Source organism: Columba livia, chromosome 3 (genome assembly GCF_036013475.1).
Source record: "Columba livia isolate bColLiv1 breed racing homer chromosome 3, bColLiv1.pat.W.v2, whole genome shotgun sequence".
Taxonomy (NCBI): Eukaryota; Metazoa; Chordata; class Aves; order Columbiformes; family Columbidae; genus Columba; species Columba livia.
In genome coordinates this window covers 69,224,042-69,241,636 of record NC_088604.1, presented here as the reverse complement: position 1 = coordinate 69,241,636, position 17,595 = coordinate 69,224,042, and positions in this window count along the sequence as shown.

The following is a 17,595-nucleotide window of genomic DNA, read 5'->3' as shown; positions in this document are numbered from 1 at the left end:
CCCAAGCTGGAAGAGATAATAGGATGCATGAAAGAAGCTGCAGACAGCTATTCTTAGCATGCCATAATTTGTTAGAAGACACTTGATTTCTCAAATCAAAAATTCTCCTCCCCCTACTAAGTACTACAACTTAAGAATAAAACAAAGATCTATTAATTACATAAGGCAACAAATACAGAAGTACAAGGGGAAAATGCTCGTCAAGGAGAGAAATTTGATCTCATTATTAGTCATGAGTATTGACATACTGTGGGTAAAACCTGCTAGCAACTTGAGGCTGGGATGCAAATACTCTGAGAGTTTGCTTTGCTAGCCTGTGTCCCCTCGTTAGCACTTTCTGCTTAAAAATGGAGCAATTCTTCATCAAGCAGAATACTGTTATATTCTGTACTTAGGAGCATTTTTTTATATAATTTCTTTATGAGTACTCCAAATAATATTTTTTTTTCTTTTAAAAAAATGCATTTTATGGAGCTTGGTTTATTATCAGGGAAAGGCTTTCAGGTTATTTTCCATTTCAAACAAAAGGAGAATCATTTTGTATTCAGAATTGGCTGTAATTGACTGTTCTCAAGGAAACTTTCTGAATACATCCACAGACATGCAGTGTGGTGACACCAAATTAAAAAAAAATAAAATAAAATAAAAAAGAAGAGAGAGAGAAGCTGGGAATATAAAGTAGATCCAATTCAGAGATGCATATATGTATACTTAAACACTTGAAAAATATTATTATTTTTCTGGAACAGGTAAATGGTTATCTAAATATGATCAGGGCCACAGATGAGTATCCAGCATGATTGAGAGTCATTCAGAATTACTTAAAAGATCATTAAACTGTGGCCCAAAGGCCCTTAGTCACAGGTGTAATCTGCTTTTCATTCAGGGCTGGAGGGCTAAGAACTGATCAGGGTGCCTGTCACTGTGCTGGCAGCATCACTGCCTGCTGCTCCCTGGCAAAGGCTTCTCCTGCCTCGCGTTGGCTCAGCGTCACACAGGCGAGCTGGAAGAAAGTGGCCATTCTTCCTCCTCAAGTGCCATGTACCAAGGTGTTGTCGATCTAAATCAGTCAAAGCAGCATATAACCAGTAACAGACCACAAACACGATATCTAGTGAAAAGACTGGATTTCCTAACAAGGATTTTTCTCATCCTTGAAAAAAAGAGCCTTCCGTAAGAAAAACATAAGCCTTTTCTCAGCAGAAACTCTAGTATTGTTTTTGAATTGTCTCAGACCAATAAAATCCCTGCTCTGGCTCACTTTCAGTTCCACTTTAATGCTTGAAAGAATAATACTTTTTGATATCTTACAAGGACATGCTTCCCAGATAACAAGAACAACCAAAATAACTTGGTAAAGAGGCTATGTTCAGATAACTGGATAACTACTATTTCACCAGGTTCTTCATAGCAGGTGACTTTTTCTTTTCTGAGACAGGACCACCAGCTGTGTCTCAGAGTTTCTGCCTTTCCACTCTGCATCTGACACAAATAAATGAGAGAGTGGATGTTTCTTAGCAGTACCTAAACTGAAATAATCCTCTCCAATCTCATAAGGAGCTGTGGTTTTTGTAAAATTAACTCATTTCCTATTGACTATTTCTCCTAGCTTCACTGGGAAAATTCCACTCAGTTTTTGGTTGGCTTAAGTCTTTAAGTGCTCTCTACAAAAAAAAAAAAGGAAAAAAAGTATTAGTTATTCAAATAGGAGATTCTCCTTAAACAGACACCACATCTTCTTTCTCATTGTTTCCTGGGGATTTGTGCGTGCCTCAGCAAGTACAGATGACCTCCTATTCTTTCAGCCTCCTGGGGATGTAGCGGCCACTGCAAAGCTGCTCTGCGCAAGCAGGCTGATGATGGGAGTAAATGACAGTTTGGTTTCCCTGACACTGTGAATTGTAAGGTACAGCAGGAGAAAAAGGTTTGTACGGAAAAGGACAGTGTAGATTTTTCATCTGGTCCCCAAACTGGCACTAATGAACAGGAGTGGCCTCATCAGCTCTGGCTTCTTCAGTTCCCAGACATTGTGGCTCTGGCACACCCCCATGCCTGAAACCTGCAGGAGAGTTTGTGAGTGGCAAATACCCAGTGAAGGCTTACTGATATTTGTCTCACAATATTAGTGAGGGGACAGGGTTTCTGCTGTCTCTTGTTCGCAGGTCATGCTCAATCTCCAGAACATTGCCAAGAGAGGAGGGATTGTGAAGATGTTGAGGGGAAAAGGAGATAAATAATGAGTTCTGAATCACGAATTGATCTCTGGGAAGGTACAGGCTTTCTCTAAGTAGTCTTCTCTAGGTACCAGCCTATTCTGTCTTATTTTTGGCGTCATCCAGCTTCACAAGTTTCCAATGGCCTTTAAAATGTTTTTGTAACAATTGTTTCTACTGTTTCTGGCTGGCTGGCTCCCTGGCCCCTGCTCTGTTTGGCTGACTGCAGAAAAAAAGCACTTCTCTGAGCAGTGACTCAAAGCATGCTACCCCAGCGGCACCTGAGAGCTGGTTTATGGCAGTCAGCAAGGGATGTCACACCTTCCATATCCTGCTGCTCTTCCACGTGTACAGGTGGAACAGCTGAAGAGGAAAACTGCTTAATGTCTCAATGCATAGGCAGCACAGGATGACAAATTAACAAGCCTGGAGGTCAGTGTTAACGAAGCGCCTAAGAAAGGAATACAGTTTAAAGAGTCACTGATTCCCTAAAGAAAATCTGTCAAAAAGTCTACTTGTGTGTAAACGTGTAAAACAAGCATACAATCTATCTTCTTCCACTTGATACCTCTTACAGTGAAAGTTTTGTCTCTGTAGCTGGGGTGGGGTTTTGGGAGCTGTACTGCTGCAATATTGCAGATAGTCAGCACCAGCATGTCTAGTGAAGCTATAGAACATTCACATAAACAGCAGGAGAGACAGGAGCAGTACTATGGAAAAGCTGGCTGCTCACTTGGTATTGCTGTCAGTCACAACAGCACATGACAGGTTTACCAGGGAAGGAACTATACTGCACAACCATATCTGTGTAGAGCAGGCAGAGAAAAAGAGTTTGGAGGGAGAATAGTTCACCTTCTTGGAGTTTGTATTTGCTCCAGCTGGTAGTTCTCCTACCAAAATCTTAGTTCACCTGCAACATTAGAGCTGTGTCTTCAGCACCAAACCTTGTACCATGGTGCTGGTATTGAGAGTGGTACAGTGAAGGTTGGGCATGGAAACAACTAAGACCAGCACTTCTGTTCCTGTGTACTATTTGCAACCACAGCATTCAGAGTGTGCTACGGACAGCACAGCAGTATAGAAAGGTTCTGTGCAAAAGTGTTTAAAATTGTTATAGATGCAGAAAGTAGAAGGAGGGGAGTGAAAATGGGCTTGATATGAGATGTTGGCTGAAACTAAAGGATGCTGTGATAAAGAACGGCAGGACTGCAATTTTAATGCAAACTAGTTTCAAATTTTCAAAATGTATTTTGAGGATTTCTGGATGCCTACCTTCTCAGAGTTCTGAGTATTTACACTGGGGAAAAGCAAGCTTCCTTAATGTGACAAGTCATGAATGTGGAATTGAAGGCATCCAAAATCATTGATTTCTTTCTTTAAGTTTCACTACGTACCAAGATCTATATTAAAATATGGCATATGTCTGAAAAAAGTATTAGCAGTGTTTAAAAACAGTTCTCACTGGCTTTAGCAAGGCATTAAATAGAGAAATCTTTGACAAGAAGTTAGTTCGTGAATTTCAGGAAGGAAAACATTTCAGACTTGACGAACAACAATAACATGCCTTAAACTTAAACCCATGGGACCTGAACTTTAAGATCAGATGAGACCTGAGGCAGTAAATCAAAGCCAAGCCAGCAGTCTGCTGAGCTGATGCACTGCCTCAAGGGGAAGCCAGTGGTGCTCATGTCATGCATAATACAGGACAAACAGGCTATGGACTTCAAAATAGGAAGAATGTGCTAACCTGGAGCAAGTCAGATTACAGTGCTTTACACCCATTTGAACCATCAAACTCTTACTAGAGTCGTCTTACAGAGTATCAGAAGCAGACTAGTTCCCAGGCCACAAACTCATGGTCAGCCGTATATGTAGCTCACATGGTAAAGGACTGTTGACTGTACAGCTGATAGGGAAGAAGTAGAGCAGGAACCTACTTCAATAAAACAGTAAAAAAATCACCGAGTGTTGAAGTTTAAAATATATACGCAAGCAAAAGATCTGTGTAAACAAAGCACAACCCACTAAAAGCACAGTCTAGCTCCATGACTGTTGCTAGAATAGAGTGCCTTTTTTTTTCCTGTAGCTGCAGAGGAACCAGTTTGATTCTTCTGCACTGGAGTAGCATGTGGGAAGGGGCCAGCAACCAGTAAGTAGAAGCCATCCTTACTGATGACGGTAGGTGCCAGTCCACGTAGGAGTGAGGCCTGTGCCTTGCAGCCATGCCCACTTCTGGCTCTGGTCTCCTGTTCTTCAGAAGGACAGGTCAGCCTCAGAGTAGCAGCCACAGCCACAGGGCAGCCCCCATAGGCTGCATATCTGTAGATGCCCTGCAGCAAGAATGGTCCTTGGGGCTCAGTGTGTGCGTACAACAGGGCAGAAGACTTCCACAAGTAAAGCCCAGGGTCACATGCAAGCTTTGATAGAGTTATATGTGTACATTAGTTGCTGCAGAGAGTTATCATTCTGTGTTGCTCCAAACTCTGTGTAACAGACAATCTTTATACTACTTGTGCCTCCTTCAGGGACTTTCTTTTTCACAATGTCTGTGCCTGGTGCAAATGGTTTCTGAAAGTCTGGATTGTGAATGAGCCCAAAATAACCCAACTAAAAAATGCTCTGTCTCAAATGGAAAGACTAGAAACAGGTTCCTGGGAAAAGCCCTGGCTTAAGCCCATGCTTTGTCTTGTATCTGTTTCTGTTCTCCAAAAGTTTCAGCTCTAGTACTGCTTTGTTTTTGGGGCTGAAACTAATGAATTCACCTTTATACTATGCTTTTCTTTCCATGCTCTTGTGGTTACAGAGAAGCCAGAGTTCCCTGAAAGCAGAGAAAAAGAAGTAGTTTACAAAACACCTAAGGTTTAAAATTCAGCATTTACCATGTTAGGCAATTACAGAAATTTGCTGTTTAATTTAGGCAGAGACATCACAGCACAACTGCAGCTGCAGAGTGCCTCTTAACAGAGTGCTTTTAAGGTAACAGTTTCTCTTTTTCCCTCCTTTTCACAAAACATGAAAAAATTGGCATCCTTATTGCTTGGTATTTTTCAGGGGGTGTTTGATTCTTTTAAAAGGTCACGATAGGGTATTACTTGTTAGATGTACCAATCACTGCAAACTCTCTTAACTACCTTACGTTCTCTGCATGCTTTTAGAATTTCTGCCTGAGTGCTTTTGATGTTTTGCAATATTTCATGGACAAAAAATACCTGAGAAGGTTAGAGTTGCCATACTTACTGGCTGATGCCTCCTTTCTGCTGCAGAGGGGATGATTTAAGACACAAAGGATAGTGAAAGCTTTTCATTTGGAAAATACTTGTATAGAAATGAAATCAGAGGGAGAACACTGAACAGTCAGGATTAGAGGGCATGCAGGATTACTCAGAAATGCTACTTGAAAGATAGTGATAGGCTAATTAAAAGAGCAGCAAAGCATTAAAGGATTATGTAATCTAAAGCTAAAAAAATGAATAATTCTTTACAAAAAAAGGCAGGGAATTAAAAAAAAACAACAAAAAACAACAAAAAAACCCAACAACAACAACAACAAAATACCCTACTTCTTGTATGGGAAGAGGAGGTTCTTTCTTATAGTAATCAAATCAGATTTTGACATTATGTTTTCTGTTTTGCCATATGGGCAATCAAACAAAAAAATCAACAAGCTGAAAACCAAAACCACCACTTCCCAATCTGGGTAAAGGTTGCTCCTGGTTACCTTTCCTTGAAGGAGTAATGACCATGTGTAGTCCAGGCCATTAATTATCCTCCATATCCTATTCCCACTTCTTTCCGACTTGTGCTCTCTCATGGTGTGTGTACATATAGGGTCTTGGATTCTCGTTTAAATGCATTAACCTTAAGTTCCAGGAAAATTATAGTTCTTACCAAAAGGTAGAGGAAAATAGGACTTCAGTATTTGTGTCAAAAATGGCTGTCAAGTTAAACATGTACAGCCCCTAAAGTGCTGGCAAGTTCTTTGCAAAAGAAGAGTCAGTGTTCTTTGTAAGAACAAAGCAGATCAATGTTGTCTTAACTGCTGTCTTTTCAGAAGAGAAAATGACAGGTTATGGATCATTTCACTGTATTTTTGGGGTTTTCTACCCTAATCTCACTGGATGAACCTGGTTGTTTCAGCTCCTTGCTATTCAAAAGTGATTATTCCCTTTGCTTATGGCCTGTGCTTTCCAATATCCCTACTATTTCTTCAATACAACTTTCATCAGGAGTCCAGCTCCAAAATCAAGCTTTGTTAGAAATAAAGAATCCTTACTTGATATTGGCTTTCCTTGAGAAACTCACCTATGGAAAATTCTAGCAATAACTTTAGACCTTTAATAGTTCTGCTCCTTGTGTTTGGGTCAAAAACATTGTAAAGAAAAATTGCCACTTGAAATGTAAATCCATGCACATTTATCTTAGAAGAGCTCAAAGAAATGGAGAAAATGTCTCTTTACAAGAAGGAAATCAGAAAACACATTCTAAAGTACCACTGTGCAAAATATAAAATTATTTTTTTAAAACTAAAACCAGAGGAATTTTAAGTTCTTCTGTAAAAATTTTGAAACAGGTTTAATCATATAATTTCTTACCAAGCTGATTTTTTGTTTGGCTGCATAGCTGACAATGTAAACAGAGCCTGTTACTCTGCTTCACACTTCAGGGAGATATTTACAAAAAATCAGACCCTTGTCTTCTGTTTACAGTGAGAACCTATAAATAACTGACAGGTGTGGAGCAAGAGCAAAAATACAAGTCTTTGCTCAGTAGTTTGATTTCAGACAATCTGGGTGCTGGGAAAGAGAAGTCAATAACTATATAAGTATATAACGTGAAGTGAGAGTACATTCCTCAGCTGTATGGCTAAAAGACACCTGAATTTACCACATAGCACTCCCATTGTGTCCATGCCAAACTGGATACTTTCCCTTTGAAAACTTTGGGTTTGCTGCACTTGCTAGCAGAGAATGAATACACCAACCTTGCTAGGAGTCATGTACTCTCAGAGTTTCTTTTAGATCACGTTTATGATTGGGTATAACCTGCAGTCTGTACCATACTGATCTGGGGGCCAAAGAGAAAGAATAGTTTCCTCAAATGGCAAAAAACCCACTAAACATGAAAATAGGTTTATTCTAAGGATAGATAATAACCTGCTTGCTAGCTAGCCATTTCTTGGCTTGTATTGCAAAGGCAGAGGAAAGGACAATATTCCTACCTTACCATCTGCAGTCATGGGGGAGTGCCTGAGTGGGGCCGTGTCCAGCTGAGCCATCAGCTATGTCCCCCTGGCTTGTGTGGCAGGGGCAGGAACTGCAGGACATAGAAGGGAAGACATCGTGTCTCCTTTGCAGGAGGGCTGTTTGCATTCCTTTTGAACTCACAGAGCTGGTTATCTAAATGTAATCAAGAGATAAGGTTACTTTATAATAGACAGGAAAAAAAGGGCCCTCACCTAGAGGTATTTTGAATGCCTTCCCTGTTTGCAGGTGTGTAAACAGCATAAGGCTCTTTTTTTAGCCATTCAGGAACAGGACAAGGTTGTCCAATGTGTTTGCTCACATTGGTGTGTCACTGCACTGTTCAGCACCAGGTTTTAAGTTTGTAAAGTTCAAGAGGAAGTTTAGATCTGACATTTTGGTTCAAATGTGCTGTGAGAAAGGAAGTCAGAAGATTTTTAATGTAAGAGTAGTCCAGCCAGCTATGGAAGTGCTGGCTGCTTAGCTGTTCGTGCTTGTTGTTTCCATATGCTCTGAGTTTCAGCCAAATACTGAAGAGACGAGAGGGGCTATTTGCTATGTGCTGTACAAATATACGTCTGGGTGCAGGTTGGGTTCTCATTAGACCTAATCCAATTACCTAAGGCTGTTATGCCTGCAGCCTTGTAGCAGAAATTGGAGAATGAACAGAAAAGCCAAAACATGTTCCTCAAGCCTTGACTCTTTTCCTTCTGTTTTCCAGTCACCAGGGCTTCATGATAGGAGCAAAAGGGTGACATCACTCCACTAGATAAATTAATTTTAGATTCTCACCAGAAAGCTGGCAGGCAGTGCCAAGGAAGAGAAAGGACCACAGGAGGAGTGGGCAGGCCACCATCTGCACAGTGAGGTGGCTGGTGCCAACTGAGCCCAGGGCTAAAGGATGGAGAAGGGGAGAGGATGACCACTATGCTGTGTGCATGGCTGTCTGCTTTTGTTGTTTTCCTAGCTACAGATGGGACATGCCCAGCATTTGGAAGTTGCTGAGACTGCTAGGAAATAAGAAAGGTGGAGAACCTGGTACTGGAAGCACGGGGCTGAAATTTGTCTAGGTTACAATTTGTAGTGTCTAAACATGCATGATGCAGTGAATTACATTAGTCCTGTCCTTCAGACTGTGTTTATTTTAGAGAGTTGAAGGGTTTAATGTTATGAAAAGATCAAAGAAAAAGCTACTTCTTCATGCTTAACTTTCATCAATTTGTTATCTGTCACTTTTATCAAGGCAATATTTTCCTAGTCTGGAAAATTCAAGACACTGATGTGTATGAGATACCAGGGTATTTTCTCTGTATAACCCCATTCAGTCACTAGGAATCTGGTATCAGCTGGAGACTGCTACTGTTGCATCTTCAGTTCAGACACAGGCTGTTGCAGAGGAGATGCGGACTGTGTTCTCCCACAGCGTATTTACTTTCAGCTTCAATTGTTGTTCCCTTTTATGCAAAATAAGTGGTTTTGAATGTAAATATAAGATTAGGACTTGTATACGGAAAATCTGATTAGTGAGTGTGCGCCTACCGGCATGCATATTATTTTCATTAATCAATGGTGACAGTCATTTTGTTTTCATGTTGTTTTCATGTTTTTTTGGCAATCCATTTCCTCTATTCTGAGACACTTGGTATCTAAGGAGTTTACTGGAAAACACAAATTTGCAAGAAGACACTGGAAAAACGCATTCTTTCACCCAGCTAAATGCTGTCATTGACAGTTACCCTCACATTATATGCAAACCGTGCGTGAAAGCATAACACAAGCCCCCTCGGCTCCCCTTTTGTCTGGTGAAGGCTCATGGGGTGAATTGCACATATTTCAAGACAAGGGGTTTTTTAACATCCTCTTTAACCCCATAAAGCAGGTTTCTGATTTTTATCAAAGCAGCATTTTTATGTCCTCTAATAAAAAAAAATTTAAAAGTGAGATTTCAACTAGACCAGGTGCACCTAACCTATCACCACTTCTAAACTAAGACTGTTTTCTTGCTAGTGAGCTATCTCTGATTTTATGGCGAGGTCATTTGGCTATTGGCCTAAATAAGCATATGTATGACTGATGTGTCAATGGTAAATTTCTTCTTGATGAAAACCAGGTGTTTGAAAGTATAGCTTTAGCATCTCCTCTTGATAATGTTAATTGCAATGAAATGGGATTTGTCTTTTATAGCTGTAAACATCAAAGAGCTATTCCAGGTCATTCACCTAGGCTTTTACCATAAACCATGCAGTCACTTTTTAAGAATAATTTGTTGGGCCTTTATCTTTTCTTAACAGCTAAGGAGATATGTACACGCCAGTAGCAGATATCTAACTTTAACATGGCTAACCACAAATTAGGTGGTTCTTCCTTAGTGTAAATGACACTGATCCATCTTAAAGAAGCCATTTACATAGGTTTTCATTCAGTTCCATACCCACTTGGGACAGTTGAAAAGTCATGTAGGACTAAAGCTGCAAAAGGACTCACCTTCTGGGTTTCCGTGACTCCAGTTCACAATTTGAAACCCATGGCCTCGAATCAAGTGCTCACATAGTAATAACCTTGGATCCCCCCTCTTCTCTAGGGAAGATGGCACTTTAGTGGGATCTTTCAAATAGCGTGAGCATTGAACTTATTTATAAGAAATGCTTCAGACACAAGAAAGGAATACTCAATGTCATTCTCCTCTTTCTTTCTGTGTAGTTTTGAAATAATACAGCTTACAGCAGTGTTCTGACTGGGAATCAGATCTCTTTATGCATATGTTTTCTCAAGAGTGTGTTGAGGATAGCTGCTAGATCTGTTTCACTATGGCCAAGAAACATTTGCACTGAGGAGCCTTTCCAATTTTGGGAATTAAATGAAATTTGCTGAGCTTAGGAGATGAAGAACTTGCTCTGGAGTTAAGCAGAAGCAGAACTTCAAGAAACTTAGTGAAAATTTAAAATATTTTTTTTAAAAAAAAAAAAAAAAAAAACAAAACCCAAAACTTTCTCAAAGAGCTAAGCACAAAACTTGGGGAGTACTGTGCATTGTCACTTCACGGACTTGCTCCTTGGGCTCTCTAATAACACCTAAGTATTAGGAGAATAAATTTCTAAACTCACAAGTTTAAGATTTTGTGGCAGTGAGAGCTCCATAAGCACTCAAGAAATATACAAAAAAGGAGCCTCAAGCCCTCACTTCATGCACTGTCAGAACTGCTTTATGGTATTAGGTATATCATTTATGACAGTTTTCAAATGACTGTTCTGCTATAAGGGCAGACTATTAATTCTAAATCCAAAGTGTATTTTGGGTTCACAAAGACTTATTGAGGCCTTCTTGCACTTTAGATGAGAAACAATAAAAGTGGTATGAGACAATATAACAAAGAATAAGAAAACAATTTCTTATTATTTGTCCCTTAAAGTATTATTCTGTTCAAATTCAGTCCTCATTTTACTTGTAATACACTTACAGAGCTTAAGCGGGAGGAATGCTATTCTCTTGCATTTTTTAGTATCCTAAGAGCAGTGGTCAACCTATTTTATTCTCAGTGCGAAGTCTAGTTGAAGGCCTGTGGTTAGTGGAGTTCTCCAGGGGTCAGTGTTAAGTCCAGTCCTGTTCAACCTGTTCATCAGTGACCTGGATTTAGAGACTGAGTGCACTCTCAGCAAGTTTGCTGATGATACTAAATTGGGATGAAGGGCTGTCACACCAGAAGGCTGTGCTGCCATTCAGTGAGACCTGGACAGGCTGGAGAACTGGGCAGAGAAGAACCTAATGAAGTTTAATAAGGGCAAGTATAGGGTTCTACACCTGAGAAGGAACAACCTCAGTTGCCAGTACAGGTTAGGGGCAGACTTCCTGGAAAGCAGCTTTGCAGAGAAGGACTTGGGAGTTCTGGTCAGCAACAGGTTGACCATGAGTCAACAAGGTGCCCTTGTGGCTAAGAAGGCCAGTGGTATCCTGGGGTGCATTTAGAAGAGTGTGACCAACAGGTCAAGGGAGGTTATCCTCCCCCTCTACTCTGCCCTGGTGTGGTCACATCTGGAGCACTGCATCCAGTTCTGGGCTCCCCAGTTTAAGAAGAACAAGGAACTACTGGAGGGAGTCCAGCAGTAGGCTACGAAGATGATTAAGGGCCTAGAGCACCTTTCTTATGAGGAGAGACTGAAAGAGCTGGGTCTGCTCAGCCTGGAGAAGGTTGAGGGGTAATCTCATAAATGTTTATAAATATCTCAAGGGCGGATGTCAAGAGGATGGGACCAGACTCCTTTCAGCTGTGACCAGGTGAGAGGCAGCGGACACAGACTCAAGCATAGGAGGTTCTATCTGAATATGAGGAGAAACTTCTTTACCTTGAGACTTACAGAGCACTGGAACAGGCTGCGCAGCGATATTGTGGAGTTTTCTTCTCTGGAGACATTCATGACCCACCTGGACACATTCCTGGGAAATCTACTCTAGGTGTACCTGCTTTAGCAGGTGGGTTGGACTAGGTGATCTCCAGAGGTCACTTCCAACCCTAACCATTCTGTGATTCTTACTACATTTATTTCATACTATTCCACCCAGCCCCAAGAACAGTTATTTCATTGAGGTCATACGTTTCAGCCTCTCTCACTTTTTATTTTATGACTCAGTAGCAGATGTCAGTGCTTACTGCCACAGTCAGACTCAGTTGTTTCAGTGGTCTTGCTTTAAATCTTCAATGTCCAAAAAGGTATCTATTCTCATAGTTCAGTTATTGAAGCTGTGACCCTCCTAGTTGCTCTCCAGGTATTCTTCAACATTTTAAGATGACAGGAGAATCTTTTAGAAGATGAAATGGCAAACAACTTTATTTGGAAAATATACAAGATAGTCATATACATGAAAGTGAACAAACCCCATCACATCAGCAGAGTGGCCCACAGTCCCAGTCTTAAGAACTGCTTGGTTTATTGAGGGTCAAAACTCTACCCATAAAACATTCCTTGTGCACCTGGAGCTTCCCTCATGAAATCAGTTGGACTCAGATTGGCTTCTTATTGTCCTGTGTGCTTGTACCAGTTTGATGCAACCTAGGTATCCGAAGTCAACTCAGTCCTTCCACAACCACCTTGCTCTTGTTGAATAAGGCCGACCCTGCTTAATTTCTCTTGTCTTGCAAAGGCTACCAGTACAAGGAAACTGAACAAAAAAATCCCACCTTCTCAAACCTTTTGTCTTTCAGAGACAGTCCCATTATTTCTACAACAGGAGCCTAAGTGTATCTGACCTTTAACATAAAAAAGCACTGTTGCTTCAAAGTAATTCAAATGGGCATTTCTCTCAAGCACCAGCTATAAAACAGTGCAGTCTTTAAAATGAGTTCACAGTAAGAGCCTTGGGCATGTAGATAATGGCTGCACCTCAGTGGATTGCTGCCCTTAGCCTCTGTCTTTTTAATTCCTCCTGCCATTAATGATTTTCCTTCATATTCCCAGTGCAGATACAAAGAGAACAATTCCAAACCCACTAGTAAGCCAAATATTCAGATGCAAGTACTACAGTATCTACAGTGATTCTGTTCCTCCTCCTTGTAACCAGGACCAATTACAGGTTTGGTGTAATTTTATCATGGAAAACATAGTTCCACAAGAAATTACTTGTAGGTAATTCCCAGTGGACAGCCCAGCAGGAGCTCTTTACATTGATGCCAAGTCCCAGAGCTGTCCCTGGTATTTTTTGGAGAGAGGCTAGAAAGAGAAGTTTTGATTTTTTTTTTTTTTTTAATTTTTTTTTTCCTAGTATTATGTTTCCAGTGAGCGTTTCCCTTCTGAGTAGAAAATAAAATAACTTTGAAATGTACAAAAAATGATATAAAACTGTATGCAATCTCTTTTATTGGACTAACTAAAAATAACAAGCTAGCTTCCATTACTGTTGGGAAGCTGTAAAAGACTGGGGATGTGATTTAGTTGATAATGTTATTGAGCTTCTCTGACAAAGGTACACCCATCAATAACTTCTGTTATTATATTTTTATGTTCTCTAAAAATAGCTGCTTATTTGCTTTACATTTTTTTTCTTCTCAGAAACAGTTTGTGGGACAGCTCCCTTTAAAGAATAATTACTTTTAGCTTATAAGTCATGAGACACTTAGAAGTTTCCCTGAATAAGTCAGAAGGCATCATAAGTAATTCTCTTTCCATTTTCCTTTCTCATATTTGTATTACATTGCCTATGGAAAAGGAGAAAACTCCCATGCGAGTGTGGAACTGTGCCATGGTAAGGGAATCTGGGGTTGGCCCATGGGCCAGGAGTTAGCACAAGTAGGCACTGCTGTGCAGGAACAGCCAGCTACCACCTGGTGACTTCATATGAAGATCTAGGACGCCTACAGCTCCCTCTGACAAAGAGAAAGAGATCACCATCAAACTCATAACACAGTTGGCAACAAACAGGTAGCCACAAAGAAAACAAAATACAGCCTCACCTGCTTTCAAACAGCAACACCAGCTTCCATCAGGAGTGTTCTCTGGGAATTAATATCTGCTGAAGGTTAATGAGCCAAAGCACAATGTGGGCCATTAACTCCTCGCAGCTGCCTATCGGTTCTCCATGAAATGTCCTACACCTCTATCATTATTGTTCAATTACACCCACATCGTTGAGTCCTGCAGCCTTGCTGTGCCATCACATTTCTAACAGCTGTGTTTGGCCAGCCACTAACTAAAAGGCTGCATCCCAGTTTGAAAGTCAATGGAGGGAGAAGGACATGAGGGCTGGTTGATGAGCAGCTGTGGTCAGTCTTGCAGCTCTCTGGGTTTCTAGCAGAGTGGAGTGTACTGACAGTAGATTCAAGTGGAGAGGAAAAAAAAAGCAATAGTCATGCTGGCTTCTTAGCTTAGCTGTGGGCAATGATTAAGCCGGTGCAAATCAGGAGCCTCCTCCAAGCATCTGCCTGGCAGAGCATGACGGCTTCAGTCAGTGATTTCCAAGCAGAAGTGTTCAGAAACCTGACTAGCTTCATTGCATAGGCAAATCTGAATTCTTTTGTTTTGTAAAGCCTCATCTTTCACACTTTCTGTGAATGGACACTGTGGAAACTACAGTGTGAAACTGCTATCAAAATATTTGCGTGTGATACTGTCAAACCTTTTCCATAAAGTTAAACCACTAGGTTGCTTTAATGTCAGAATACTATCTATGTTATAACAGCTCATTTAGTATTTAAATGCACTGCAAATCAAAATGGTAAAAGTTGAGATGAACTGTTTTCATAGCATAGAATTGAAATGAATAGGTTCATTTTTCAAATGGGAAGCGTCCAAAGGAATCAGTGCTGTCATCTTTCTGTGAAATGTGTCAATTTTAATAGAACTGTCTCTTTAATGGAAACATTATTCTGTCAGAAATTTTCCAACCAGTTATATACCCAGCAGCAACTGGTAAAAATGCCAGCACTGGGTTTGAAGGCTCTCCCACTTGCCCAGGGCAGCTTGGCCAGTGAGCCAGCCAACAACCTCTTTTGCCTGACAGGAGCTGCTGCTTCCATGTGAGGGTGCAGGCAAGTATGCCCTGCCAGCCCCAGTGGTGGGACCTGCTCTCACCACATGGCTGCTTGCAAAGTCTTCAATTTTCCTCCTTCTCTGCCACCTTGCAGCTAAGTAATGTATCCTGTAGTGTCACATACCAAACTGCCAATGATCCTTTTTCAGGCAGAACAGCAAAACATGACATCTGAGGGGTTCACATCCCACTCAACTGCTCAAGTCCTAAAGGGCAACTAGCAAGGAAACTTCCAATCTCTTGGAATATTTTTTATTTGCATTTTATGCGAAGGTGACTTTTCAATATTTTCTTCAGTGTGTTAATTGGAATGAGTCAAGATTAAATAAATGAATATTTAAATACCTGGGTAAAAAAAGCTGGAGTTTTGAGGAGTCACAAGCACACAGGGCACTAAAAATGAAGAGTCTACAAAACAGATGGCTATATGTTGGCTTTAAGGGACAAATTTAAAGACAAAAATCTCCTAAATGCCATGAAATTTTAAATTAATTTGCATCCATTGAGAGCTACATACCTAAAACCAGCAAACAATCAGAAACAAAAATTTCAGTGTCACTTGTTTTCGTGCATAAAAATGTCAGTAAGGTTTGAATGTCCATGGGGACTCCCAAAAAACTTGGAATTATATAGTTCAGGGAACCAGTCTGGGAAGTTTTATCCTGATTGTGGCTTGCAAAATAAATTCTCAACAGGTGAGTGTGCGTGTGTTAGCTGGGTTTATACAGAAAAATAGAGGTATTTGGGCTGTAAGAAGCCTGTTGTACAGGATCTACTTTTTGAAATGTAAGTTAACCAAGGTTTATTTTCCTAAATATAACATTGTGTCTTTTGTCCAGTTGGAATTGTGACTTGCAAGCTCTAGAAGCAAGGTAGTATGAGTGTGAAACTAAAAAAAGGAAAAAAAAATAAAAGCAGTATGTTAAAAGCAACACCTGTAGAGTGAATTCCAGTCTCAAAATAGACTTTTGATCTGTTCTCATCAAGTGCGTAGTGAGACACTGTTGCTACAGCAGAATGTAAATAAAGTAGGTAGTCTGTATCTCTGTACTGAACCTTACAAATCTCAGGTCCACTTGTATTCCTAATCCTGTACTCAGCTCGTAAAAAATTATCCATGTGAGTAAAGGAAGCAAGTTGAAAGGTGCAATGCAATGCTGAATGAGAGCCTTTCCATGTTATGCAGGTGCACAGTGATCACTCTCCTGGATGGGCATCAGGGCTTTGAGGCAGGCTGTCTCCGTGAGACCTTGGTGGCAGTGGCATTGGTTGATGAAGTTTGCATCTGCACAGCACCTGCCAGTGAGAAAGGGAACTGGGACAGCTTTCACACAACTTCTTCTTCGCACTTCTCAGAGACCAGACACCTCTACCTTCCCACTAGAAGGTGCTGTTTCTGCTGGCTCTTTTTGCTTTCTCTTTCCAGGGTTTGCCCTGAACTGACCTTGCAGTTTTGTCTCGCTTCTCTTGTCCCTCAGAGTAAGCTGGACAGCCTGGAAAGTAGCAGTGCAGTATGGAATGGAGCTCGGAGCAAGCTTCACCCTGAAATACTTATCCAGCAGATCTCTGTGTCCTACCTTTTGTTCATTATTATTGTTAGCATTTTTTGTTTTAGTTACCTCAAATATAGTTTACATGAGCTGCAGTTGCACCTTCAGCAGGAGTAGCTAGTAGGAAATACCCATTGCCTTCTGAATGGCAGGTGCTTTGTAATCTGCTCTTAAAATAAAAAAGGAAAAAGCTTTCCCTTACATCCCTTACATTCCCTTTCCCTTACATGCTGTCCATCAGCATTCTCTCCTGTGAAAGACAACAAGAAGCTTCTACCATCCTTGCATTTATAACTTGTGCTTGTAACTCATAAATTGTGTTCCACTGCTATGCTTTGCAGGCTCCAGCAGCAAGGTTCCCAGAATGAGAGCCAAAACAACTCCCTATAAATGCTAATGAGGGTCATGTGGATAAGTCTTTATTTGCTGCACATTAAACTTACCCTGAAGGGCAATTTCCAAGACTTTAAAACTTCAGTGAGATGGGGAAGGAGGAACATTAAGACTCTCTTCTGATGTCAGTGCCTTCTGGCCAGTTTCATTACTTTCATTTTATTCATTGCCACTGATCCTTAAATAGAATTTATGGTTGTCCATTTTGCATTCACCTTTCTCATAGGGTCACAGATGTATCCATGCAGAATGATTACTATCATACAGCCAGAGGAAATAAATGCTCCTGAAGAAGGAGCTCCAAGAAAAAAAAAAAAAAAAAAAAAAAAAAAGGATAATATCTGTTGGGAAAGAAATCAGGCTTCTCCTATCTGCTGTAGAAAAGACCTAAAAGGGACAGAGTAACTTTTCAGCTTTACATACATTATGGCAGCAGCTTTGTGGTTAGTCTTGCCATGTCCAGCATTATCCTTAGTAAGCACACAGCTTCACAGAAAGAATCCAAAATCCATGGAGGAGAAGTCACGTTTATCAGCACACTGGCAGACAATAATTTGCTTTTAAGGATCGTATCTTCTCATGCTGTGAGAAATAATAGGCAGTCTCTGAAAGTGCCATGCAAAAGTGAGGCAACAGAACGTACACACCATGCTAGTAATATCTTTGACAAAACTGCCAAAA